This window comes from Piliocolobus tephrosceles, chromosome 2 (assembly GCF_002776525.5).
Source record: "Piliocolobus tephrosceles isolate RC106 chromosome 2, ASM277652v3, whole genome shotgun sequence".
Classification (NCBI taxonomy): domain Eukaryota; kingdom Metazoa; phylum Chordata; class Mammalia; order Primates; family Cercopithecidae; genus Piliocolobus; species Piliocolobus tephrosceles.
In genome coordinates this window covers 177,431,310-177,458,038 of record NC_045435.1, presented here as the reverse complement: position 1 = coordinate 177,458,038, position 26,729 = coordinate 177,431,310, and the positions used below count along the sequence as shown (strand labels likewise).

The 26,729-nt window shown below is 35.9% G+C and overlaps 1 protein-coding gene across 1 annotated transcript in view; it reads left to right on the top strand.

Annotated features, from left to right (window-relative positions):
* The window catches only part of LEKR1 (leucine, glutamate and lysine rich 1), a 221,249-nt gene that overhangs the window by 125,696 nt on the left and 68,824 nt on the right, over nucleotides 1–26,729 (top strand). The gene's annotated exons all lie outside the window — the stretch shown is intronic.

Genomic DNA, 26,729 nt, shown 5'->3' with positions numbered 1-26,729 from the left:
GGTCACTGTGGCCTTGTAGAATGAGTTGAGAAATATACTTTAATTTTTGGTTCTTTCTAAAACATTGTATAAAATTAAGATTCTCTGTTTCTTGAAAGTTTGGTAGAATTTGCTTAGAAAATCATCTGGCCATGTCTTTGTGGGAAGACACTGTTTCAATTTATTAGTTACAGAACCTTTTGCTTTTGTTGAGTCAATCTTAGTAAAATATATTTTTGTAATAATGTGTCCATTTCATCCAAGATTTCAAAGTTGTTGGCATGAGGTTGTTCAGAGCATTATTTTCTTATTATTTCTTATTCTTTATTTGTAGTTACTGCCCCTTTTTCATTTCTTTTATAGTTTTGGTTACTATAGCCTGGTATTATAGTTTGAAGTTGGATGATGTGATGCCTGCAGCTTTGTTCTTTTTGCTTAGGATTTCCTTGGCTATTCTGGCTCTTTTTTGATTCCATATGAATTTTTAAATAATTTTTTCTAGTTCTATGAAGAACGTGATTGATAGTTTGATAGGAATAGCATTGAATCTGTAAATTGCTTTGGGCAGTATGGCCATTTTACTGATACTGATTTTTCCAATCCATGAGCATGGGATGTTCTTCTATTTGACATCTCTGATTTCTTTGGTCAGTTTGTAATTCTCATTGTAGAGACCTTTCACCGCCTAGTTAGCTGTATTCCTATGTATTTTATTCCTAGGAATTTTGTGTGTGTGTTTGTGTGTGTGTGTGAATTATAAATGGGATTGTGTTCCTGATTTGGCTTTTGGCTTGGCTGTTGTTGGCGTATAGGAATGCTAGCTAGTGATTGTACATTGATTTTGTATCCTGAAACTTTGCTAAAGTTGTTTATCAGCTGAAGGAACTTTTGGGTCAAGACTAAGGGGTTTTCTGGATATAGAAATGTGTCATCTGCAAACAGGGATAGTTTGACTTCTTCTTATTAGAATGACTTTATTTCTTTCTATTAGAATGAATTTATTTCTTTCTCTTGCCTGACTGCTCTGGCTAGGACTTCCAATACTATACTGAGTAGGAGTGGTGAGAGAGGACATCTTTGTCTTGTTCTGGTTTTCAAGGGAATAATTCCAGCTTTTGCCCATTCAGTATGATGTTGGTTGTGGGTTTGGCATAGATGGCTCCTATTTTGAGGTCTATTCCTTCAATACCTAGTTTATTGAAAGTTTTTCACATAAAGGGAGGTTGAATTTTATCAAAAGCTTTTTCTGCATCTATTGAGATAATCACATGGTTTTTTCTTTAGTTCTGTTTACGTGATTAATCACATTTATTGATTTGCAAATGTTGAACCAACCTTGCATCACAAGGATGAAGCCTACTTGATCACGATGTATTAGCTTCTTGATGTATTGCTGAATTTGGTTTGCAAGTATTTTGTTAAGGAATTTTGCATTGGTGTTCATCATGGATATTGGCCTGAATTTTTTTGTGTGTGTGCCTCTCTGCCAGGTTTTGATATCAGGATGATGCTGACCTCATAAAATGAATTGGGGAGGAATTCTTCCTCCTCAATTCTTTGGAATAGTTTCACTATGAATAGTTCCAGTTCTTCTTTGTACATCTGGTAGAATTCAGCTGTGAATCATCAGCTCCTGGGCTTTTTTTTTTTTTTTTTTTTTTTTTTGGTTGGTAGACTATTACTGATTTAATTTCAGATGTTGTTATTGGTCTGTTCAGGGAATCAATTTGTTCCTGGTTCAGTATTAGGAGGGTGTATGTGTACAGGAATGTATGCATGTCTTCTAGTTTGTGTGCATAGAGGTGTTTGTAGTAGTTTCTGATGGTTGTTTTTATTTCTCTGGGGTTAGTGGTAACACTTCCTTCCTCATTTCTAATTGTGTTTGTTTGGATCTTCTCTCTTCTCTATTTTTCTAAGGTTTTTCTAAGACCACCAGAGTGGGCACAAAAGAACCAGCGAGTAGGCAAGGCTAAAAGCAAAACTGCAAATTTATTCTTTGGTCATCTAGCTTCAGGGACCGGAGCTGGGTTGGGGGGAGTTTCTAATACAGTCCCGACAACAGTGGGGGCTGAGAAAGCCCGCCCCGGGCGCATCTGCTGGGAGTGACTTTTCTAGGAGTGGAAGGGCAATAGGCGGGGCACGGGCATGTCGGGGGAGGGGGGCTCCGCAGGTGCCACCAGGTAAATCTTGGTCTCCTCGGATTGACATCACCTGGTGCATGCCTGATTAATCTTCACCTTCCCGGGCGTCAGCTGCATTCTCGCACACACGGGAAGAGTTGGTGGTGAAGAAGAACCCGGAAGTGAACCATCCTGCCTCCGTTCGTCCAAACAGTCCAACCTTTTATTGATAATAGTGATAAAGGGGCGCCGTCGTCTGTCTGGCTACTTCCTGCTGTTAAGGGGCGTCGTTAAGGTCGGGGCCCATGGTTGGTATTTGGACGTATGGATGAAGAATAAAATAAGGCACAGTATTAGTATAGGAATGAGGAATGGAAGCATTTGTTGGAATATGGGCAAAACCCAGAAGGATGGTCCTGGCAAGGTTGGGGAGTATGAGATAGTTAAGAAAATTTAGTAAGTTTGAGGCGAGTGGGGGAAAGCCAAACTGATTTCCACTGGTTGCTTTCGGTAGGGGCCCTTTTTAGTTGGGAATGAGCAATGAGTGCGCGCAAAGTACTTGTTGGTCAGGCAGCAACCAAGAAGTGGAGTTTTCCGTGGAGTGGATGGCCTTCCACCTACTCCCACTACAGAGATATTGGACGGAAGGCCAGGTCCAGAGAAGGACGGCAAAACAGAATAGGTAGCCTCGCTGTTGATTAAAAAAGTAATTGTCTTACCCGCTACCAAGAGAGTTACGAGAGTTACTAGCTAGTGGCCTATCTTATTCACTTTTTTAAAAAACCTACTTCTGGATTCATTGATCTTTTGAATGTTTTTGTGTGTCTTGATTTCCTTCCATTCATCTCTGATTTTGGTTATTTCTTATATTTTGCTAGCTTTGTGGTTGATTTTTTCTTTAATAGCTTAGAATTGTGAGATTCTAATGCTTCAAATAATTTTTTACCATTGGGTATAGTATAAGGAATGAACAAATCAATATTTAATCTTTGTATGAAAGTTGTATTCAAATGAATTACTTATACTTGTGACTTGAAATAGTCAAGTGGTATATAGGGTTTTGATTTTATGAACCAGAAAAAGCAGGGAATTGATGTGGCAAGCTCTATTTAAAGATGCACTCTTGCATTCTTGAGAAAACTGAAATTCTTCTCATATATCCTGGATTTTCCTCTTGACCTGAAATAGCTGCTTATGGGATGGCCCCAGGAGTTGTAGATTCCTGGAGCCTTTTTAGAACTGGAAGCTATTTTTAGCTAAATGGAGGCACATCGAAAACATGTAAGAGTAGTAGCAACAAAAATGCATTTTTGGAATTTATTATACCAGGAGCTGTTAATGCTGACAATATAAATACTTGTGAAATTCTTTAATGTATGAATAATAGATCCTCATGGAAACTGTGCAGTTTTGGAGTTTAGCTTTGATCTTTTTTCCTTCAAAATAAAATACTGTCAAAGCTAAATATTTCAAATATTTATAAGATCAATAAAAAATGAAGCTACTAAGATAGTGATTTTCATGTATCAGATTAAATAAACCCAAAAGTATGATAGCAGATTGGGTTGGTGAGGCACTCTAATGTATTTCCGGGTGGACTATCAATTGGTACAATTACTATAGAGACTAGTTTGTCAATATTTTTCTGAAATACAAATGAACCGCCCTCCTTTGACCCTGGACTTACTTCCTTTTCCAGAAATTAACATGTAGATATGCCTTCTTATAAATGAAATAATAGATTTGCAAAGTTATTCTTTGAAGCATAGCAATACTAAAAGATTGCAAGCAACCTAAAACATCATGATAGGTGACTGGTTAAAGAAATTGTGCAGTGTTCAAACAGTAGAGTCCATATAGCCATAGAGAGACAGAGAGACAGAGAAAGTTCCTTGTATATTAATGTGTAGAGATCTCCAAACTATACTGTGAAATAAGGAAAGGAAGATACATAACATTGCATATGCACTGTGGTATAATTTGTATACAAAATATGAAGTGAAATATATGTGTATTATTATTTACTTATACTCTGTATAAATGTTTAAAATCTTTGGAGATATACATACAAGAAACTAACAGCAGTATTTATTATTTGGAGGCAATCAGAATTAGGTGAATGAGAGATGAATGAGGGGAGTCTTTTTTTTAAAAAAAAGGTTTATTTTTTACAGCAATTTGAGATTTACTGAAAAAATAAAAAGATAATATAGAGCATTCTCATATACCACTTCCCCAACACAGTTTCCCCTGTGGTTAACAGTGTACACTAGTTCAGTACATTTATTACAATTAATGAATGAATATTGACATATAATTATTTTTTTCCCTCAATTTTTATTTTAAGTTCTGGGGTACACATGCAGGATGTGCAGGTTTGTTACACAGGTAAACGTGTGCCATAGTAGTTTGCTTCACAGATCTCATCCCATCACCTAGGTATTAAGCCCAGCATCCATTAGCTGTTCTTCCTGAAGCTCTTCCTCCCTTCACCCCACAGCTGACAGGACCTAGTGAGTGTTGTTTTCCCCATGTGTCCATGTGTTCCTATCATTCAGTAAGAACATGAGGTGTTTGGTTTTCTGTTCCTGCGTTAGTTTGCTGAGGATAACAGCTTCCAGATCCATCCATATCTCTTCAAAGGACATGATCTCATTCCTTTTTATGGCTGCATAGTATTCCATGGTGTATATGTACCACATTTTCTTTATTTAATCTATCATTGATGGACATTTAGGTTGATTCCATGTCTTTGCTATTGTGAGTAGTGCTGCAGTGAACATATGCATGCATGTATCTTTATAATAGAATTATTTATATTCTTCTAGGTATATACCCAGTAATGGGATTGCTGGCTCAAATGGTATTTCTGCCTCTAGATCTTTGAGGAATTGCAACATTGTCTTCCACAAAGGTTGAACTAATTTACACTCCCAACAACAGTGTAAAAGCTCCTTTTTCTCACAAGCTCACCAGCATCTGTTGTTTCTTGACTTTTTAATAATCACCATTCTGACTGGTGTGAGATGATATCTCATTGTGGTTTTAATTTGCATTTCTCTAATAATCAGTGATGATGAATGTTTTTTCATGTTTATTGGCTGCATGTATGTCTTCTTTTGAAAAGTGTTTGTTCATGTTCTTTGCCTACTTTTTAATGGGGTTGTTTGTTTTTTCCTTGTACATTTTTTTAAGTTCGTTGTAGACTCTGGATGTTATACCTTTGTCAAATGGGTAGATTGCAAAAATTTTCTCCCATTCTTTAGGTTGTCTGTTCACCTATTAATAGTTTCTTTTGCTGTGCAGAAACTCTTTACTTTAATTAGATCTCATTTGTCAATTATTGATTTTGTTGCTATTGCTTTTAACATTTTCATCATGAAATCTCTGCCTATACCTACGTCCTGAATGATATTGCCTAGATTTTCTTCTAGGGTTTTTATAGCTTTGGGTTTTACATTTAAGCCTTTAATCCATCTTGAGTTGATTTTTGTATATGGCATAAGAAAGGGGTCCAGATTCACTTGTCCACAAATGGCCAGCCAGTTCTCCCAGCACCATTTATTAAATAGGGAATCCTTTCTCCATTGCTTGCTTTTGTCAGGTTTGTCAAATATCAGAGGTTGTAGGTGTGCTGTCTTATTTCTGAGTTCTCTATTCTGTTCCATTGTTCTATACGTCTGTTTTTGTACTGGTATCATGCTGTTTCGGTTACTATAGCCTTGTAGTATAGCTTGAAGTTGGGTTGCATGATGCCTCCAGCTTTTTTCTTTTTGATTAGGATTGCCTTGGCTATTCAGGCTCTTTTTGGTTCCATATGAATTTAAAAATAGTTTTTTCTAGTTCTGTGAAGAATGCCAATGGTAGTTTAATGGGAATAGCATTGAATCTATAAATTACTTTGGGCAGTATGGCCATTTAAATAATATTGATTCTTCCTATCCATGAGCATGGAATGTTTTTCCATTTGTTTGTGTCCTCTCTGATTTCCTTGAGCAGTCATTTGTAGTTCTCCTTAAAAAGATTTTTCATTTCACTTGTTAGTTGTCTTCCTAGGGTTTTTTAAATTGTTTTTTTTTTTTTTTTATAGTAATAGTGAATGGGAGTTCATTCATTATTTGGCTCTTGGCTCACCTGTTGTTGGTGTATAGGAATGTTTTTGCACATTTATTTTGTATCCTGAGACAGCTGAAGTTGCTTATCACCTTAAGAAGCTTTTGGGCTGAGACAATTTTCTAGATGTAGGATCATGTTATGTGCAAATAAAGATAATTTGACTTCTTATTTTCCTATTTGGATACCCTTTATTTCTTTCACTTGCCTGATTGCCCTGGCCAGAACATTCAGTACTATGTTTTATAGGAGTGGTGAGAAAGGGCATCTTTGTTTGTGCCAGTTTTCCAGGGAAATGCTTCTAGCTTTTGCATGTTCAGTATGATATTGGCTGTGGGTTTGTCATCTATGGCTCTTATTATTTTGAAGTATGTTCCCTTAATGCATAGTTTATTGAGAAATTTTAACATAACGGGATGTTGAATTTTATCAAAGGCCTTTTTGCCATTTATTGAGATCATCATGTGGTTTTTGTCTTTAGTTCTGTTTATGTGATGAATCACATTTATTGATTTGTATATGTTGAACCAAGCTTGCATTCCAGGGATGAAGCCAACTTGATTATGGTGGATAAGCTTTTTGATGTGCTGCTAGATTCAGTTTGCCAGTATTTAATGAGGATTTTTGCACTGATGTTCATCAGGGATATATTGACCTGAAGTTTTCTTTTTTTTAACATCTCTGCCAGGTTTTGCTATTAGGATGATGCTGGCCTTATAAAATGAGTTAGGGAGGAGTCTTTCTTTTCAGTTTTTTGGAATAGCTTCAGTAGAAATGGTGCTGCCAGATCTTCTTTGCACCTCTGGTAGAATTCAGCTATAAATCTGTCTGGTGCTATAAATGTCCCTCTTAACACTGCTTTAGCTGCATCTCACACATTCTGATTTGTTGTCTCTTTGTCCTCATTAGTTTCAAAGAACTTCTTGATTTCTGTCTTAATTTCATTATTTACCCAGAAGTCATTCAGGAGCAGATTGTTCAATTCTCATGTAGTTGTGTGGTCTAAGTGAATTTCTTAATCTTGAGTTCTAGTTTGATTACACTGTGGTCTGAGAGACTGTTATTATTTTAGTTCTTTTGCATTTGCTGAGGAGTGTTTGATTATGTGTGGTGATAAGAAGAATGTATATTCTGTTATTTTATGGTGTAGAGTTCTGTAGATATCTATCAGGTCCACTTGATCCAGAGCTGAGTTCAGGTTCGCTATCTTTCTTAATTTTCTATATTGATGATCTAATATTGTCAGTGGGGTGTTAAAGTCTCCCATTATTATTGTGTGGGGGTCTAAGTCTCTTGTGTAGGTCTCTAAGAACTTGCTTTATGAATCTGCTTTTTTATTGAATACATATATATTTAAGATAGTTAGCTTTTCTTGTTGAATTAAATCCTTTACCATTATGTAATGTCCCTCTTTGTCTTTTTGGACCTTTGTTACTTTAAAATCTGTTTTGTCAGAAACTAGTATTGTGACCCCTGCTTTTTTCTGTTTTCCATTTTCTTGGTAAATTTTCCTCCATCCCTTTATTTTGAGCCTATGTGTGTCTTTGGATGTGAGATGGGCCTCTTGAAGACAGCATACCAATGGGTCTTGGCTCTTCCAGCTTTCTATTCTATGTCTTTTAATTGGGGCATTTAGCCCATTTACATTTAAGGTTAGTATTGTTGTCTGTGAATTTGATCCTGTCATCATGATGCTAGATAGTTATTTTGCAGACTGTTTATGTGGTTGCTTCATAGTGTACCTGGTCTGTGTACTTCAGTGTGTTTTTGCAGTGGCTGGTAACATTTTTGTTTGTTTGTTTGTTTTTCCATATTTAGTGCTTCCTTCAGGAACTCTTGCAAAGCAGGCCTAGTGGTGATGAATTCCTTCAGAATTTGCTTGTCTGAAAAGGGTCTTATTTCTCCTTTACTTATGAAGCTTAGTTTGGCCAGATACGAAATTCCGGGTTGGGACTTATTTTCTTTAAGAATGTTGAATTTTGGCCTCCAATCTCTTCTGGCTTGAAGGGTTTCTGCTAAGGGATATACTGTTATTCTGATGGGCTTCCCTTTGTAGGTGACCTGTCCTTTCTCGCTAGCTGCGCTGAACATTTTTCCTTTCTTTTCGACCTTGGAGAACCTGATGATTATGTGTCTTGGTGTTGATCTTCTCATGGAGTATCTTTCCTGGGTTCTCTGCAGTTCCTGAATTTGAATGGTGGCCTGTCTTGCTTGGTTGGGGAAGTTCTTCTGGATGATATTCTGAAGTATGTTTTTCAACTTGATTCCATTCTTGCTGTCTCTTTCAGGTACCCCAGTCAGTCATAGGTTCAGTCTTTTTACATAATCCCATATTTCTCAAAGCTTTTGTTTATTCTTTATTTATTTTTTTATTTTTTTTCTCTATTCTTGTGTACCTGTCTTGTTTCAGAAAGAGGGTCTTCAGGCTCTGAGATTCTTTCCTCCCTTTGGTCTATTCTGCTATTAATACTTGTGATTTCATTATGAAGTTCTCATGTTTTTCAGCTCCATCAGGTCAGTTATGTTCCTCTCTAAACTGGCTATTCTGGTTTTCAGCTCCTGAATTGTTTTGTCATGATTCTTAGCTTCTTTGCATTGGGTTATAACATGCTCCTTTAGCTCAGTGAAGTTCGTTATTACTCACCTTCTGAAGCCTATTTCTGTCAATTTAGCCATCTCAGCCTCAGCCTAGTTCTGTGCCCTTGCTGGAGAGGTGTTATGGTCATTTGGAGGAGAAGAGGCACTCTGGCTTTTTGAGTTTTTAGCATTTTTTGTGTTGATACTTCCTCATCTTTGTGGGCTTATCTACCTTTGATTTTTGAGGTTGCTAAGCTTTCAGTGGGGTTTATGTGGGGTTATTTTTGTTGATTTTGTTGTTGTTGTTATTGTATTCTGTTTGTCTATTTTTCTTTTAACAGACCAATCTTCCAGTTTGCTGGGGGTCTGCTCTAGACCCTAGTTGCCTCAGTTTTTCTTGTACCTGGAGGTATCACCAGTGAACGCTGCGAGGCATTTAATATGGCAGCCTGCTCCTTCTTCTGTGAGCTCCATCCCAGGGGGTTTACTGACCTGTTGCCAGCCCAAATGCTCCTATAGGAAGTATCTGGAGACTCCTTTTGGGAGGTCTTACCCAGTCAGGAGGAACTGGATCAGGGACCCACTTAAAGAAGCAGTCTGGCTGCTTTTTTGGTAGAGCAGCTGTGCTACATGGTGGGGGACCCCTCCTTGTACAGACCACCTGGAATCTCCAGAGCCTGCAGTCTTGTATGGTTGAGTTGGCTGAACCACAGAAATGGCAGCTGCCCCTCCCCCAAGGAGCTCTGTCCCAGGGAGAGATCAGAGTTCTATCCATATAACCCTGGCAAGAGTTGCTGAAATTCCCGCAGGGAGGCCCCACCCAGTGAGGAGGAATGGATCCGGATCCACTTAAAGAAGCAGTCTGGGCACGAACTGGTGTAGCAACTGTGCTGTGTTATGGGGGACTCCTCCTTGTCCTGACTACCTGGACTCCCTGTTGTGGACAGGCTAGAATGGCTAAGTTGACTAACTGCAGAAATGGCACCCACTCCTTGCCCCGGGAACTTGGTCCCATCACAGGCAGTCTCCAGCCTATTACTGCTGGCTGGCTGGAGTTCAAAGCCAGTGGGTCTTAATGTGTGAAGTGCCATGGAAGTGGGGCCCACAGGACAATGCCTCTTGGCCCTCCACATTTGGCCCCCTTACTAGGGGAATGTACAGAAAGATCTCGTGCCTGGCCGAGATTCCTGGGGCTGGAGTATGTAAAATTCCTAAGCCTCTGTGTGTGCCTGAGCAACTGTTCTGCTGAGACTCCACATAGCTCTGTGTATCAGACCCAGGGGCTTGGTGACTTGGGCTCAGGAGAGGATCTCCTGATCCATGGGAGAAGTGTGGTTTCCTGGGCAGGGTCATACAATCAATCACTCACCACTTCCCTTGGCTAAGGATGGGGTTTTCTTTGGTTCTGTGCCACTCCCACTCCCAGGTAGGCCATCACCCCACCCTGCTTTTCCTCCTTCTCCATAGGTTGAGTTGTCTGCCTAGTCAGCCCCTATGTGAGAACCTGGATATTTCAGTTGTAGGTGCTGAATTAATTCACCATTTTCATTCCTCTCTGTGAGAGCCACAAACTGCAGCTGCTTCTAATGGGACATCTTGACCCCTCCCCCAACAAATTATTATTAACTACAATCCATAGTTTATTCAGAGTTCTTTCTCTGTTCCTGGATTCCATTTTGGATAAACAATTACATTGAGTTTTCATGTCTTCTTAATCTCCTCTTGACTGTGACAGTTTCTCAAACTTTTCCTTGTTTATGATGTCCTTGATGGCTTGAAGGTGTAGTAGTTAGGTATATTGTAGGATGTCCTTCTACTAGATTTACCTGATGTTTTTCTCATATTTAAATTGGAATTATGGGTTTGGGGGAAGAAAAACACGAGGCAAAGTGCCTTTTTATCATATCTTGTCAAAAGTAAATATAATCAACATGATTTTTGACTATTGATATTGACTTTAATCACCTGGTTAAGGTAGTGCTTGGTTTCTCCACAGTAAAGTTTCTCCTTTCTCCCTTTCCATACTGCACTTTTTGGAAGGAAGCTCTATCTACATACATCCTAGACTTGAGTGGCAAGTTATGCTCCCTCTCCTGTAGGGAGGAGTATCTACATAAATTATATGAAATACTTCTGCGTAGGAGATTCCATCTCTTCTCCCCATTTATTAGTTTATTATTTATATGAGCATGGACTCATGGATATTTATTTTATACTTAGGTTATAAACCAATAGTACATGCTTCGTGTATATTTTTGTGTAAAATTTCCAACTTTGGCCATTGGAAATCCTTTTTGTTGGTTCCTGTGTCCCATGGGTATATTCCCATCAATGTAGGTTTCTTTTTAAAACACTTCTGACTTTCTGGCTGTACAGTAAAAGCTCATTTTGTATATTTCCTGCCCCAGTCCTAGAATCAGTCATTTCTCCAAGAAGCTTTGTTTCCTTTTATTGGCAAACAGTATTCAAAACTAAGATCTGGGTGCTAGCTGTACTTATTGATACTACAGTGTTATTTCTTTTGGTCCCCTCAGATTACAGAGAAAAGAAATATATATGTGTATTTATATACGTATCGATAAATATTTCCATATAGGATCTTTATAGCTATATTAAGGTAACTCTTTTTCTTAACCAAAAAAGAGGGGGATACCTCCCCCATTTACAAAAGTAGACCATTGACGTAGCAAGTCTTCTAAGAATTTAAGGTGGGACGGTGTTTTTCAAAGTTGTCTGACCACATCTGGGGCTGTGAGTATTTGAGGGAAGTGGGTGGTAGGAAGGATGGGTACATAAAGTGACATTAATAACGCACATTCTTATACATTCAGATGCACTGAATTAGAATTAGAATCTCCAAGATTCGAAGATACTTTGTGTTTAATAAATGCTCCTCTAGGTGGTTCTTATGACCAGACAAGTTTGGTACTAGTTTAAAAACAATAATAAGGAATGTGGGAAAAAGGATATTCATACTGTAGAATAGTTAAAAAAATAAAAAAAGTAAGTAGCTTACATTTTCAAAAAGAATAGTATTTGTGAATTATTTTAGTCACAATCAGCCAAAACTAACTTTAATTCAAACAATACAGTAGTTTATTGAAAGGATATTATTTAGATATTCAGAATATCTAAGAGGGTAGAAGAACCAGGCTGAGAAAGTGGTTAGGAACCCAGTAAAGGGAGTCTGCCAATTTCACAGCCAAAATCATTCCACAAGAACTATCTGGTGAGGATGCACCTTCTGTGTCCCTAAGACATTGGACACCTACCTCACTTGCTTTCTCCTCTGGTCCTGAACAACAAGTGATCCCTCTACTCCTTCAGCTTCTTGGCGTCAGTTGTTCTTGGATCAGATCTTGAGAAAAATGTAGTTTTTAAAAGCCTGGAAATGAAAAGCCCTTGTCTGACCACCTAGCCCTAGCATATTTAAGCTATGTTTTTATAGGGATGTTCTGCTGCTGCAAAAACGGCAATATATATCTTAAGAACAGTGTAGCAAATCCAGAAGTAGAATCAGATTTTAATGTAAGCATCATTAACAATGGGGAAAAGCAAAATTATATAGTAAGTGCTATATAGATAACCAAAGGAAATAAACATTACATCAAAATAAGCCTCAAATTAAGGCAAACTAGCACACAATAAAAAGACACAGAATGTATCCAAATTATAGAGGGATAAAGCAGCACTTTAAAAATTACAAAGAGTAAGACTGACAGAATTTGTCTATTTAAAAGGTAGCATTTTTGAGTTCAAATCTGCCAAACAACCTAAAAACAGCGACAAACAAAAAAGTATTTGTATCATATATGATATGCAAAGTGTTAAAATTCACACCATGTAAAGGATCTATTCAACTGTGTAAGGAAACTCCAAGACCCCAAGCAAATGGGTGATAGACAGAAACAGACCATTAACACAGGAAAAACACATAATAAACACAAAATGTTCAATTACTAATAACTAACTAAATAAAATGCTACCTTTTAAATTAGTACAGAGACTTTAATGGTAAAGTTTTCCTTCATTTGGTGATAGAAATTATTACTGTACTTTTTTCAGCCCATAGAAATGTTTGTAATTAGTAATCTCCTTTTTGATAATTTATACTTAGAAAACAATCAGAAGAAAAAATTATTTCTGTGGAAAGATCACATTTATAATAGTGAGTAATTAGAACTAATTTATGCCCAACACTAATAATAGAAGTAATACATTATCACATGCCAAAATTTAGGACATTACCCAGACTTTTAAAATGACAATATGACCACTAGGCATCAACATAAAAACATGCTTATGATTATGTTACAGTGTAAAAAGAATCCACAAAATTATATGTGTAATATAATTACAGTTACATCAAAATAGATGTATTTGTGAACAGAAACCAGAAGGGAACATGGAAATATGAAAGTAAATTTTAGATGATGGAAAGGAGTGATTTTTTTTCCTCTTCAAATTTTTTTCTGATGGTGTTTTAACAATAAATTTTTTTCAAAAAAGAAAAAATAAAATCACCCAACACATCTTTCAAGATTTAGCTCACATTCTACCTCCTAGAGTTAAAAAAAAAAAAACCACAAAACTCCTCAGAACAATACAGTACGATAATTAGCCATAGTTTTTTTTTGTTTGTTTTGTTTTTTGAGACGGAGTCTCGCTCTGTCGCCCAGGCTGGAGTGCAGTGGCAGGATCTCAGCTCACTGCAAGCTCCGCCCCCCGGGTTTACGCCATTCTCCTGCCTCAGCCTCCCAAGTAGCTGGGACTACAGGCGCCCTCCACCTCGCCCGGCTAGTTTTTTGTATTTTTTAGTAGAGACGGGGTTTCATCATGTTGGCCAGGATGGTCTCGATCTCCTGACCTCGTGATCCGCCCGTCTCCACCTCCCAAAGTGCTGGGATTACAGGCTGGAGCCACCGCGCCCGGCCTATAATTAGCCACAGTTTTTATACTCATTAAGACTTTACCTTGGCTGGGCACAGTAGCTCACACCTGTAATCCTAGCACTTTGAGAGACCAATGCGGGCGGATCAGGAGGTCAGGAGATCGAGACCATCTTGGCTAATACGGTGAAACCCCGTCTCTACTAAAAATACAAAAGATTAGCCGGGCGTGGTGGCTGGCGCAAGTAGTCCCAGCTGCTTGGGAGGCTGAGGCAGGAGAATGGCATGAACCCGGGAGGCGGAGCTTGCAGTGAGCCGAAATCGCGCCATTGCACTGCAACCTGGGCAACAGAGCGAGTGGGCAACCCGTCTCAAAAAAAAAAAAAAAGACTTTGCCTTTATTAAGTCTAGTCTATATCCAAAGCAAACGTACAGTGTAGATCAGTATTCTCTGTACTTCTAGGATGTTTTCAGTCTTCATATCTAGATTATGCAGTTGTAGATAGAATACGGACTCTTCTAAAAGGCAGTGTAATTGCAGAGCAAAGAGCTATTTTTTATTTATTTATTTATTTATTTATTTATTTATTTATTTATTTATTTTCTCTCTCTCCTTTTACAGACAGGGTCTTATTCTGTCACCCAGCCTGGAATACATGATTATAGTTCACTGTCACCTCAAACTCCTGGCCTCAAGCATGAGCCACCATGCCTGACTCCATATAATTTCAAGACTAAATTAGGGTTTCATTTTTGCTGCTGGTGTTGAATAGATTCACACCATGGGTAACACCCAAGCTGTGATAACAGAAAACATTTTGAAAGGCTGTTATATTTCTCTTGGTTGAAACCATCTAAAATCAATAGGTCAGAAGTGGACAGGATTATTAGCCCTATTTTCAACTAGCGATGATAAATACCACTTCACTACGTACCTATCTGTGAAGGGTACCAGGCTGTTTTTTTTGTTTTTTGTTTTGTTTTGTTTTAACAACCAACACTCTTACTTGTTCCCATATCAGGGTCCCCATATAGAAATTGTCAAAACATTTAGAAACGTGTTCACAAGTGTACTTCTTGCTTTATCCACAAATATCTTTCTGGTGAACTGATTATACCAACATATTTTTCTTCCCAATTCATTTGGCAAAAGTATTTACAGTGGTTTAGAAAGACTACAGAACTACAAGTTCAGGAAAGACAGCAAAGTTTCCATCTCAGATTTTGCAGTGTTTTATTGCAAAGTAATTATAACTTTCTTCTTGTCTCTAGGGTCCACGAGGGACTTTCCTGATTTTCCCACTTCCAGTGCCCCAAGCCTGCCCCTTTGCTCCTTTCCTACTACCTATTTCCTACTTGTTATAACCTGATTTTATCTCTGCCTACTATCTGTTAACCTATTCACTAGCTTCTAACCACAATAGATGTTTCCATCTATTGACCTTGGGCCGACCATGTCCTGGAACTGATTTCATTTTTTCAGCAAGTATTTATTGGACATCTCCGGCATGCCAGCCAATGGGCCTTCTCTTCACTTTGACTTCTAGTCTGCAGGTGTCCTTCAACTTTTCATGGATCTTCACAAGACTTCTCACCTCCTAGCTTCACACTGGTTTTATATACGGGTACTCTTAACTTTAGTGATTCTCAACAAGTATTTTTTTGTCCCCTGTAAATTTCTCTAGTTCCAGTTATGTTCCCATTCAAATCGTTTTGTTTGGCTTTACTTTCTCTACCATCTTATGACTTTTACTTTCATAATTTTAATGAACTTCAGCCATCTTCTTAATCTGCTTTCTTTTAAATGCATGCCTTACTTTTGTTATTAGCTGATTTATGTCTGTAAGATTTTGTTATCTTGATAAGCATCGTTCATAGCTTTTCCAGCTTATTAAAGTCTTTTTGGATATCATGTTAACCTTTTGAGAAAAGGAAAAAACAATACATTACAGTGAATATCTTCTCCCCAGATAAATCATCAGGTTAACATAATGGACATAGTATTTTAGATTTTCTTTGGGCAAATCAAATAAGGGCAGACTGATACACCACTTATCTCTTCTTTCTTTTGTTGTTTTTAAGAAAATAATTGTTTGTTTAAACAATATATTAGAAATCACTTAAATTCACTTTTTGTTATGAACTTTCTAAATGGCTTATTTTAATTAATAATTGTAAGTTCAATTCTAAGCATTTGCATTGTTTATATACTCCTTCCTATAAGCCATTTTACCAGCTTCTCTGTAGTTGTAGAACTAGCTTTAAGTGTTAAGTATCACAATAAGGTTTCTTTTGTAGTACTAATTGAACATCTTCCTTTCTGTGTTCCTGGCCTAATTCTCTGCCCCACCTTCTATCCCACCACCCTGCCTTTTTTTCTTCAGATAATTCAAACTCTATACTATCCATTTCCCCTGAATATTGCAATCCCTTCATTCATTTCACTTGAATTTCTATACTGTGGCCTTTTATTATCCATGCCCTTTGTTGTTCATCATTCTTTCTTAGGTTCTCTCTCCTAATAAATGAGTTAACATGTTATCCTTTTTTAAAACTAACATGAAATATATATTTTACACCTGAATATTTTAACCTGTGCTGAATATTATATCACTATTGTGCTTCCTTGTAATATACTTTAAAAGCTGTTCTAATATTTATATTCCCATATTTCTTACTTATGAATTCACTTTTAGAATAAATTTTATCTTTCTTCATTTCAAACTATGTAAATATCTCTCTGTTGTGCCTTTCAACCCCCCACCCGTGTTCCCTACCAATGTGGTATTAATTGAAAGCATGCTAAACCAAGAATCAGAACATGATGACCCTCCCACACATTAGGCAGGTGACTCTGACATGCCATTTATCCTTAATGAATGTGTGTCCACACCTAAGCAATGAATGGATAGGACTAAGACCTTGGAAGGCCCTTTGGGCTCTGATATGCTATGATTCTTATTCTAACTCTGATGCCATTTTCTTGTTTCCAAAGTTAAATAAATGCTCATATTTTTCACATTTTGTTACTTTTTTCCTTGTAAATCACCATTGAAAAGTTTCAACTTTGATTCAAATATATGGTTTTCATTTGTTTGTTTTTTTGTTTTTGTTTTTTTTGTTTTTTTTCTGAGATGGAATCTCACTCTGTTGCCCAGGCTGGAGTACAGTGGCGTAATCTCGGCTCACTGCAACCTCCACCTACCAGATTCAAGTGATTCTCGTGCCTCAGCCTCCTGAGTAGCTGGGATTACAGACATGCGCCACCACGCCCGGCTAATTTTTGTATTTTTAGTAGAGACGGGGTTTCACCATGTTGACCAGGCTGGTGTCAAACTCCTGACCTCAGGTGATCTGCCCTCCTCAGCCTTTCAAAGTGCTGGGATTACAGGCATGAGCCACTCTTCCTGGCCCAAGTATATGATTTTTGTGATCATTGCTTTTCTACATGAAAAACTTTCAACTTTGTTTTCTCCACATTTTCCCTTTATTTCTGTCTTGAAATAGAGACGCTCAGAAATTTAAATACATGTGTTAATTCTGGTGCATATAGTTTAATAGTCATTTAAGAGTAAATAATGAGCTATCAATAGTAACCTAACTCTTAATGCCAAAATTTGATTTTTTCATAGAAAAGCCAACATATACAGCAAAAATTTGAAGATCAAATTTTTTGTTTCCTTTTAAAGATTTATTTACCTAAGTTCTATAATTTTATGTTTAGCTCACACTAATAACTTCCAAAATGCACAATTTATCTCAATTATGTAATCCTCTCAGAGGTCATTGTGACCGCAGTCAGTCTACTTAAATGATTTTCCTTCCACCTGCTAGAATAAAATGTCCTTTACTTTTTGTCAGCAGTCACAAATGTTGGAAGACAGAGTTCAAATAAGTCACTTCAGCATTCAGCTTATTTTTAATATTCCTCCTTAAATTTATTTTACCAACTTCCAAATTTATTCCAAGTGAAAAAACTTTTGACTTTTTTATTTTAGTAAGCTGTTTGGTATAGTAAATAACACAAATAATTTAATAAAATTATTTTACATATAGCATTTTTACATCCTAATTGAATTTTTTAAAACAGCTTTATAGAGATAAAATTCACAAATTACAAAATTCACCCACTTTAAGTGTACAATTCAGTGGTTTTTAGGATATTTGCAGAGTTGTGTAACCATCAACATAGCCAAATTTTAGGAGATTTCTTTCACACCAAAAAGAAACTTTGTGGCCCATCAACAACCACTCCCCTTACACTCCTGCCCCTTTCCAACAATCCTTAACTCAGTTTCTGTCTGTATAGAGTTACCTATTCTGGACATTTTATACAAATAGAACCATATAATATGTGGTCTTTTGTGTGTGGCATCTTTCACTTAGGATAATGTTTGTGAGTTTCATCCATGTTGTAGCATGTGTAAGTACTGCATTCCTTAATTAGTAGCTTGTTTAGTAACTTGTGACTCAAGTCACAAAATGAGTGACGTGGTTCAGTTGGAAAAAATACTGAACTGGGATCCAAACGCTTCTGCTTTCTGGTACTGTTTAAGCCTTTTATAGGCCCTTAGAATAAGTTATTAATTTCTTTGACTCAGTTATTTCATCTGTAAAGTGAGAATATGGTAGCTTTTCTTACCTACCGTAATACATTAGAATAGGCAAGATAAAATGTAGGATCACCTAAAGAACTATATATTCAAATGTATTTTAAAGTGACTTTCCTGGTGTGATAGCAAACCAAATGATTATATTTTGTATAAAAGCATTCACATTTCTTTAAATACTACTTTAATTTCAGAAGAAAACTATACATTTTAATTTCTCTTTGCCCAAAGATCTACTCACCTCGCCTTGTTTATTTTCTAGTCACCCTTGATTAGCTGTAACAGTAGTCTGCCTGCTCTTAGAAAAGGTTACTGAAGAAGGGAGTGCCTATGTTTAATTCAGGAGTCATCTGTTTGTATGGCAGATAGAGAAGTCTATGAACGCAGATCCACTAGGACCTTACTTGCAAGGTCTGATTTTCAGAGAGCGCTCACTATGGGGACTTGACCAGCTTTCACAATTCCTTTTGAACCATTGAACTTTAGTTGGAATAATGTGACCTTGGCTTCAAATAAAAAGGGAAAGTGCTGATTTTGCAAACAGAAAACCAAGGAAATTTGTTATTATTTTTAGTTGTATTAAATCCAACAGCCCTTAAAAGAGACCAACTTGATGATTGATGACTGTGGGCTGCCTCTGTGCCCAAAAGTAGATGGACAAAAAGTTTAGCCTGATCTCTAGACAAATTGCAAGCCAGATAGTATTAACTAAAATTCTAAGAAATCTTTTTTAGAACCTGATCACCATGGAAATGTGAGTCTAATAAGGGGATCTCCTGTAGAAGCCATTTGATCTTTGATCACTGGAGTCGTCTAAGATTATCTTTGTTTTCTTGCCTTTTCATTTGCTCCCAACATTGAGCTTTCATCTAAAGATTACCAGTGTTTTATGTATCATCTCCATTTTATTAATGTTTGAATCATAGAGGAATTTTCTATAATGATCATAGGCATCTACTCCTTATAATGGATGTCACTCCCCTGAGACTCCTTTCTCTCCTTTGAGATCAGCTGTAATTGTGGTTCAATCTCTGGTCATTTTTCATTTTCTGCCATTGCAACCTTCTCTCCTTGTTCTTTACCTCCAACATCATTTTCTTATTCTAAGGCTAGATTTTAGCCCTACCACTTTATTTGCCTTTTCTTTAACTGTACCATAGGACTTTGAGAATAAATTTTAGACCTCATTTTTTAAATTCTAAGGGTTCTGATCTTTGCGTGATTTCCTAAATTCACCTCTCTCAGATAGCTTTCCCCTTTCATTCTTTCTCCCATTCTATATACTTGTAGCCTGAGGTGTCTATATCATCCCATCCCAATATTAAGTCTCCTTCTGCTCATTCAGATACCAGTTTCCAATTTATTTAGGCATTCAGCAATATTTATTAGCCACTTGTCATATGATTAACAATAGGCTTGATCAGGAACAACTATGATAGATGTTCTGCCTTCTCTGTCATACATGGCTTCTATACTAAGCATGATTCATCCTCAGGGAAACCTCAGCTAAGCAGTGAATAGAAAAGAGCTTTAATCTGCCCCTTCCCTAACACCTATGTGGGCACATCCTCCCTACACACACAGACACTCTTTTACACATAGATTCACCCAGGCACAGAGCATACCTGCTGCTCATAGACATTTACAGATCATCCACATTATGGGCTGACAGCATGAATAATAGTGACACTGTCTAAATGAGGAATTAATGATCTCTCCCCATATTCCCACCCTGTGGTCCAATGTCTCTTACCTCTTGGCAGCATCTCTAACATCTCTCTCCCACTAGCTAATCACTGGTACTATTTTAACATCATTAAAATAATAATTCCTATGAGTTCAGATAAATTTCCTACTGTAAAATAAATAGCAGCTGACATTCACATACCACTTGAAGTATGTCAGCCATAGGTACCCCCTTACTATCACCCTCCTGGGTTAAGCACTTTTATTATCTCCAGTTTACAAATGAAATTACTAAGGCCTAGAGGAATTCAGTCATTTGGCCAGGGCCACACAACTACTAATCAGCAGAACTGGAACCTGATTCCGGAACTTTACTGCCAGATTTCCACTGCCTAGGAGCACCAAAGCATATATGTTGTTGTCATTAATGTATGCTTCAGAGTGACCTACTGTATGAGGCCACTTCCAGCCTGGCTGATAGTAAACATAAGCTTTTTGTGGGGAAGGCAGAGAGGTCTAGAGGAAAGTGGACACCTGATGATGGCTTACAAGAGCCATCCATGGCTTATGAGATGAGTTATAAGATGGGTATGAGTATGTTTAGTATTAGGCTACTTCAATATGATGGTTTTTTTGTTTTCCCTTACCAAAATAAGTCATGTTCACTATTGATTAGGAAATTCCAACTTTCAGATAGAATTATAAACATTTGATGTGGATCCTTCTAGACTTTATTTTTTGAATATATATTTTTATAAAATTGGGATAAAAGAGTTTTATTATCCCTACCCTTCTCCCCTCCTATTCTCTCTATTATGAAATCTTTCCAAGTCAAAAATATTCGAAGTATTCTGTTGTTTGGATTAATCATAATTTATTTGATCTTACCCTATTATTAGATAGTTATTCTCACTGTTTTTATTAAAATATTACAATAAACATCCTCATAATTAAATCTTTACATATCTCTGGGTATTGCCTTAGAATTCCTTTAGTCATAAAACTGTAAAACATGTTTGTGTTGTTTTGTTGCTTTTTACTTTTATATTATGTAATTGTGCTGTAGAATTAATTCTTAAGACGGCAATAAGTTCAGAGTAGTTTTATAGCATGAAAAGACTCTTTAGAAGATAAGGAGAAAACTCCTTGTCTTTTGCCTATTTTACTGCCATCCTAGCACAGAGAAAAAGTGTGCAGAAAGAAGAGTCCCTACTCTGGGTGACTAAAGATACACTCTATCGCCTTCAGTTTTGCACAGAATTAGCCCTGCATACAGGAATCTCTGCAAGCATGATCTCTGATTATGAAATACACTGATTCATTAAAAGAAGTTGATGTTTATGTAGTTATGTAACACTACTGGAAAATGTCCTAAATATTCTTATATCTAAACTTCTCTTTTATTTATAAATTTACTTTATTATTAACCCTACGTCTTTTCTTCTTTATTCCCTAAATGTTTTCAGCTAATATTCTGTTGATTTCATTGTAGGTCCATGTCCCTTCCTACTTTGTTTACTCTAGGCTGTCCATATCCATTTTGAGGTCTTGAAAAATCTTGTTATAACTTATAAATACATGTGATTGTGTGATTTTATGCAAAATTTGAAACAACAAAATACTGCTCTAAAACATTCAGAAAAGTTTCTAAATCCATCAGTATTATTCCTATGTTATAGGTAAAGTATTATATTCATTTTGCCAGCCTAGAGTGGTTAAATAATTTAATCATGATAAACATACATACACACACACACACACACACAAACTAGAATTTTAAAATTCCTTTCTTGTCCTTTCATAATTTATCATATTTTATAAGTCCCTATAAATTATAATTATCTTCATGTTATATTGGGTTGTTTTAATTTTCAGATAAAAAAATGCAGTAGAAACTTAGGAGCATTTTTTGCATGAACAATTCTGAAGTGAAAGTGTTGGTCCTTAATATTAATTAGAATGTAATTCATTTATAAATTTTAAATATTCTGATTATCTCCTTAGCTCGATTTAATCCACTCTCCCCTTCTATCCCCACACACAGCAAAATAATTTTCTGATTTTAATGTAACTACATCTATATTGAATTGCATCTTTTAAATTATATATCCACATCTATTCTAGCATCCGATTTATAAAATCTCCATATACTATTTTAGTCCCTTCTGGGATAATGCAGGAAATGTTAAATGTACTTCAAGAACACTTGTTTCAAAATAGATGTAAATTAAACCTCTAAAATATAAACCCTAAAATGAAATGAATTATCTAAGTGGCTGTATTACCACTTGAGCTTTGAAACATGTTTGCTAAAGTTAAAATATGTTAATTTGATATTGACATAGTTAAGTACTTATTAAAGAATTTCTTCTATTATTGGTATATATTTTTGCATGTGCAAAGGTTTACTCTGAATGCTCATTATAAAATTTTAAATGAGATATTACTTTTGTAAAGGGCTCATCAAACTGTCATATGATAATATATCTGTATAAATTATATCTAATGCGGCAGACTGATTTTGTTTATTCAGGTCAGTTATATTTTATTAGAAATCTCACAATTTCAATCATGTGATTAACTAACCTAACTAAATAAATAATTTAAAATAGTGAAAAGATAAAACAGATAAATAAAATAATTTAAATAGTGAAAAAAAACAGATTTTAGTTTAAATGAGTCATTAATTTGTTATTTAAAAAACTAATTTATCATTCACCAAGGCCAAATGAGGCACTTGATTGTAATTTATATAAGGACAAATATATCTTAATGATATTTATACACTAAATCTAAGCAGATAAAATAATATTATATTTTAATAATAAAATAATTTAAATAAAATAATTTAAACTTAATTTAAATAATTTAAACAGTGAATAAAATAATTTAAAATAGTGAAAAATAAAATAATTTAAAATAGTGAAAAAATAAAACACTTTAGTTTAAATGAGTTATTAATTTGTTATTTAAAAGATTAATTTATCATTCACCAAGGCTAAATGAGGCACTTATTATTTATATAAGGACAAATAAATATATCTTAATTATATTTGTACACTGAATCTAACTAATATGAAACCTACCTACATAGAGTAGGTGTTTAATAAGTGTCTATTGAAATAAAATAACAAATAAGAATGTTACATTTTAATGCCAAGACACATACCAGATAGTAGCAATGAAAACTGCAGAACTATTTTTGTTTCATGTACTGTATTTTAATCTTAGGCACTTAATTCTAAACATGTTTGCTGACACTCTTATTTCTAGAGTCTGCAAAGTTTTATTCATTCTTTCAATGATTGTTTTTTAAGCAACTTCCATATCTCAAGCACTATGACTATAACAGATAAGGTTCCTGTTCTCGTGAAACTTACATTCTAGTAAGTTTACATTGAAAGGATTCAATGAGTGTAAAGCACTTAGGATATAGTACCTGGTATATAGTAAGTATTCCATATTTATTAGCTGTGATGATGATGATGATGATGGAAGATACCCATATAGAGATGCTATTCGAAGCCATGAAACTAGATGAGATTATCTTGGGAGATAATGCAGGTAGAGAAAAGGGCCAGGAACTGAGCTCCTTATGCTTCCCAGCATTTAGAGTGAATCTAAGGATAAGAATAATCAATAGAAACTGAGAAGATAGCCAGAGCATTGCCAACAGAGAGAAAATAACTGGGTCATATGCTGCATAATGTTTGAATTTTATAAGAACAGAGAATTAAATTTTGAAATTGCCAATATAGACCGTCATTCATCACCTTGAAAAGAGCTGTTTTCTGTGAAAGAGTGAAAAGGAAAGCTCAATTGGAATGGATAGAAAAGAGACTGAGGAAAAGGCAAATCATAAAAGGGGAGTCATGAATGGCCAAGAAGTATAAGGTGAGGTGCTCAGCTCCAATAGGAAGCAGAGAACTGCAAGTTAAGCCAAAGACATTACTTTGTATTCTTCAGATTGGCAAAAATTAGAAAAATAGCTGTTTCTAATGAATATTAGCTGCTTCTAATGAATTAGTTATAAAGCAGGAGCCTTTATTCAGTGAGGTAGGAATGTAAGGTAGCGCCTCCATTTTGGGAACCATTTGGCAGTATTTATATGTATGCCCATGATCTCATACTTATACCTAATATTGCCCTGGAGACATACTGCAGACAAACTGTCCTATAAGTACACAAGAAGTTGGGTAAAAAACTTTCATTGCAGAATTATTTGTGGTGACAAGGTTTCAGGTAACCTAGGTTCTATCACTATGGGACTGGATAAGTAAAATGTGGTATGTACACATGATGAAATATTATATGGCAGTCAGAGCAGAATGAATCATATCTACATGTAGCTACATGGATAGGTCTGAAAAAACATAATGTTGACTAAAAAGAATAAGAGTTAAAATGAGACTTGTAGTTTAACCTGATTTGTGTAATTTTTAAAACACCTTCAAAACGGATAATGTTTTCACATGGAAGATGCAGGTTAGAAGGTAGACATTAAATTCACAAGCATAAATGCTGTCTAGAATGGATCATTCCGAAATGAAAATAAACATCTCAGTTTCACCCATATTAAAAACAAAACAAAACAGACAACCCTCCTTGTTACCGTGTTCACCTCCAGCTGCAATTCAGTTTTTCTGCTCCCTATTCGTGGAATCAAATGGGTTGTCTTTAATTGCTGTTTCAAACTTTATCTCCCCACCACCCTCCAAAAAGCTTTCTTGCCCTTTTTTGCTTGTTTTCTTTTGTACTTTGGGCACATTAAACAGAGTCGATTAGACTCTGTAGTACAAAACATGCTATCATCCTTGAACCATGCCAGCAATGCCCCTCTCTAGTTAATATACCTATAATTTTTTAACAGAAAAATAGAATAATACAACATGTGTGTGTACCCATCATCCATATTTAACAAGTTTTAACATTTTGCCATAGTTGCACTATAGATTGTTAAAGAAGGAAAAGACAATTAACACTTCCATTTTTACTCCTCTCCATACAAAGATAGCTACTGGTGACACCAGGTCCAAGTGCAAAAACAACATGTCCTCAAGGTGAGAAGTGATGAGATTCAGGGCAGAAGTGGAAGAGTAGCCTTAATGCCACTACCAATGATAATAGCTAACATGTGTGTGTTACTCCCAATGTGCCTGCAACGATTCCCCTTCTTTCCATATATTAAGTGATTTAATTCTCACAACAGTCCTGTATGATAGTGACTATTTTACAGATAATGAAACTGGAGTGCCTAAAGTCATACAGTTAACAGGAAGCAGAGCCAGGATTTGAAATTAGGCAGTCTGGCACTCTAAAGAGCTCATGCATGACACTTTTAAACTATCCTGTCACAAACCAGTGTTGAGTTCTTGTTTTTCCTTGTCTTCAATTACCTCTAAAACAAAAAACTACAGCCTTCTATTTTACATAAAAAAAAAAAAAAATTCCCTGTTCTCTGGGTGCCAGTTCATCTGCCTGCTTGTTCTTCCATTATGCTACTTTAACCTGTAATCATTTTCCTCCATATAGCACTTTGAACTTTAAATGTTTTGTATTTTCTTTATCCAGTAAGTTTTAAGTTTGAAATATCCTTCCACTATATAGGTTTTAGTTATTGTTTTCTCAAACATTATACTAACTTAATATGTCCTCCAAGTGACTATAAAGTTGCATGTCAGCCTATAAAATAGCTAATTATGAATGCCTTTTATGTTTGTAGTTTCTAGAAACCTTTAGGAATAGCAGGATTCTCTTAAATGACTGATTATCCCAAATCTGATGCCTGTGTAATGCTATCCAGCAAACAGCTGGCTTCATATGAAGAGAGACTAAGAACTCTTTTTGTCTTGTTCATTTAAAATCATTTACTTCTTATTTAATATCTGCGAAGAACACAGTCACATCAGAGTAGAATTTGCTGTTGTAAATTTTGTATTGTTTCCGTGGGTTCTGCCTTACATCTGCATGGTGTTTAAAGCCAAGACTTCCTTTATTTTTGTGGGCATTTAGGGCCTTGTGCCTCACAATCCAATGTCATGCTGAGTGACAGAAAATTAAAGTCGAGTTTCTTTATAGAGAAGGACTGGGCAGAACAATAACTTATTCAACAACTCCTTGCCTCAGAAACTGAAGGAGCTGTTTTGTGCAGGTGGCTTAATCTCTCTGCAGCTTATCCTGTGTTTCTTTATTTATTAAGAACAGGAACTGGGAACTCTGCTTCTAAAAACAAAAGGACCAGACTAGTCTACCGGAACCTATAGTGAACCAGTAGGATGTTTATATTTCATTCAGAACAGCAAAGCTTTGAATTAGCTGCCATTTTTGCTGTCTATTATTCTACTAATTCTCAGGTAATTGAGAATTAACTGCATAAAATCCATATATCAAGTACCAGTTCTCTGAAGTTCATTTTAAGATAAGTCTTCCTTTTAATTTATAGCTGCATTTAGAAGTAATAACATAAAATGTATCATATGGGCTCAGACCTATGCTTCATCTACTTTAGGATCATATCCTAACAAAAACACCAGGGGCCATTTAATAGTAAGGTGTGGTTGTTCTCTCTGATGAAATCTTCTCATAGAATCAGTCACAGTAACACCATAATTGTATTAATATATTTATTAACTATAATATATACTGAAGCTTTCTAAAACTAAAATCTAAGCCACCTTTTGGAGTTAGAAATTCTACCAGTTTACTACATATTTCATTGTTAAGTAATTCTTTTCATTTGTCTTAAGTATACCTCT